Here is a 3,192-nt window from a genome sequence, read left to right on the forward strand (position 1 = left end):
GAGGTTACAACTACATGAATCATCTCTAATGTAATTAAACAGGAATTAATGAAATATGAAATAAAAAAATAACAGAAATTTCAACAAACCAATATTTGTATTTGACTCTTCCGATAATATATCTTCTTCTGATGCAATTTGCAGCCCTTCAAATGGTACTGTAAAAATGAATGAAGTATAAAAATATAAATAAAACAATTAAAATATGAATCAAAATTTTAAACAAAACAACAAAAATCTTCTTCAATATGCGTTTCGGTGTTTAAATAAAAAAACAAATAATTTGTCAAACTAGAACTAAAATTCATTTGTCGTCTAATTTCTTTATCAATAACATCAGATTCAACATGAAAATTTAGATCAATTTAAAGTAATGGAATTTGAATATTTTGTGATGTTGTCATGCATGTTTAGCTTTAAGAATTTATATATAAAAATATAAAAAACATTTTACACAAAATATATAGGAAAATTGAGGTGGGAAAACTTGATTTTTAATTTTTTTGGATTAATTGGTGAAAAAATTTGGCTCCAAAAATAAACTCTAAAATTTAAATAGTCATCCAAGTGTATTTATATTTTTGAAATCTAACATATACACTACAACAAATTCGATTATCAGGGACAAATAATTTCGTCATTTATAAATCATATTTCGTCACTAAAAATCATGTGAGACGAAAAATAATTCGTCACTCAGTCATCACTAAATGTGTGTCTCTAAAAGTATACAAAGACGATTTAGTGCTTCGTCGCTAAAAGTATTATATTAACTACAAAAAGAAAATCGTCCCCAAATTCTTAAACATTCGTGACAAATTCATTTGTCGTAAAAAGTATATTTTTTGTAGATAATAGTATGTTTTGTCACTAAAAAAGGTTATTGCTTACCGACAAAAATTATATCGTCGCTAATTATTTTACTTCAATCAGTGACGATATCAGTTGTCTCTAAAAGTTGTATGCATTTCGTAGTTGAACAAAATCTAATTTCGTCACTAATGACTATATTTTATATACCAAAAATTATTTTGTTAGTAAATGTATTAATTAGGGATAATTTTATTATTATAAAAAAGGTTAATTTTCCTATTATCCTCGTCCCCCCCCCCTCCCCCTCCATTTCAAATTTATTTTAAACTCCTCCCTAGGAGCTCCCACATCATGCTTTCTTGGGAATTCGAACTCATAACCTTAAGGTTGGAAGTGAGGAGTGCTTACCATCCGATCAACTCTCTCTTGTCTCTCATTTTTAATTTATTTTCTACTTAACAAATGGCGCCAATTAATTTTTTGGTGGGAAACTTTAGTAGACGAAACTTTGCTACGGATTTTTATGTTTCATCACTAAAAGTATGTGTCTCATATATTTAAGCACGAAAAATAAATTTTGTCACTAAAAGCGAACAATTAGTGACGAATTTGGTGTCGTAGCTAATAATTTCGTAGCTATATATCATATTTGTTGTAGTGATATATTCATCATTTATTACAAAGTTATCTTAAACAACATTAAATAAGGGCATAAGAGTAAAATTACCTCATTTCTTAATGCAAGTGCAATAGAAAAATGTGACATATAATATGGGACGGAGGGAGTAATAAATAAAAAGAATCGCTAAAATCAATAATTATTTATTAAAAGATACTCCCTCCATTCCATATTAAGTTAATTTTTGAGGCATTTTCTATTTTTCAAATTAACTTAATTGTTCAGTTTTCAAGACTACTTTTACAGTGTTCTTTCAATTTTACCCTTCATTAGTTAGTATTGGAATTAGTGATTAATTAATATTTAGTTATTTTAATTATAAATTTGACAATAATTAATATGGGTAAAAATGGAAAACTAGGTTCAATTTATGTCTTAATCTACTTTTCTTAAAGGGTGTGGAACACCTCAAAATTAACTTAATATGGAATGAAGGGAGCACCAATCCAAGTAATTTTTCCTTTATTATATGTATATGTTTTCAATGATAAATGATTTGTTAGTATATTTTCTGTTTCTTACTTTCTTCAAACTAAATGTTTTAATTGAATTTTCAATGAAAGTTAAGGGAAGAATTGAGATTATTTTGAGGAAGCATATGCCTCTATATAATTTATTTAACTTTTTATGATTACATTGGCAGTAATATAACAAAAAGAGAATTATTTAGAGAAGGTTCAATGAATAACACGAATGGGATAAGATTGGATGGTTAAGATATTCTATCTTTAGGGCATGAACTTTTTGAGTATAAGAAAGATATATTAAAAAAAGGCCTAACCCATCGGTAGCCCCTTAAATTTGGCACGAAATTTCACTTAGGCACTTCAAGTGGATGATGTTCATTTTAGACACCTCATGTAGGGTTTCGCTGTGTCATTTTGACACTTTTTGCTTACATGGCATAGTGAGTGTAATACACTTATTGAGCGCGCGTGAAAACCTATTTAGTCGATTTTTTAATTATTTTTTTCTTCTTCTTTCCCATTTTCAGCCACCATTTTTGCAAACTTAAATATCCAACATGGTGAATAAAAATAGATAAAGTAAAATGATGAAAAATGATGGAAACTATTTTAGAAATTTAGATCAAACATCTCGAAAACCCCACTACAGTATGTCCAAAAGGGAATCACAAAAAAGTATAGAAAGATCAAATGGTTCACTCCTGAATTACAGAACGAGAATTGAAGAAAAGAAAGAAAATAACGAAAGAATTGGGAATTTTTGAGTTGGGTTTCAGGGATATAGAAAAGTGACAAATGAGAGTTGCATTGGTTTATTAGGGAAGCCGGCAATGGAGATTACAGAGGCAGTGGGGAAGAAGGAAACAAGGAATTTTGTCTGTCTCTAATGGAGAAATTTTTTTGGAAATTTGTTGGGTGTCTGAGGAGTGAAGAAGCAGTAGTATAATAGTGTGAATTTTAAAGAGGAGTAAGTTTAATTTTTGGTGAATTTTAAACTTGCTAATTAGGGTAAAAAAGAAAAATTTTTTGAAGAAGAGTAGGGGTATTTGGAGAAGACGCGAGGGGGGGGGGGTTGTTTCTGCAAATGGGTATGGTTTTTCTGCAAATGAGTAGGGATATTTGGAGGAGGCGGCGGCGACGGCGGTGGCGGGTGTTTCTGCAAATGGGTATGGGTTATTGGAGAAGACAATTGCGGGGGTGGGGGGGGGGGGGGGGGATGGGGTTTTTTTTTGT

Source organism: Solanum tuberosum, unplaced genomic scaffold, assembly GCF_000226075.1.
Source record: "Solanum tuberosum cultivar DM 1-3 516 R44 unplaced genomic scaffold, SolTub_3.0 scf00213, whole genome shotgun sequence".
In the NCBI taxonomy this organism is placed as follows: Eukaryota; Viridiplantae; Streptophyta; class Magnoliopsida; order Solanales; family Solanaceae; genus Solanum; species Solanum tuberosum.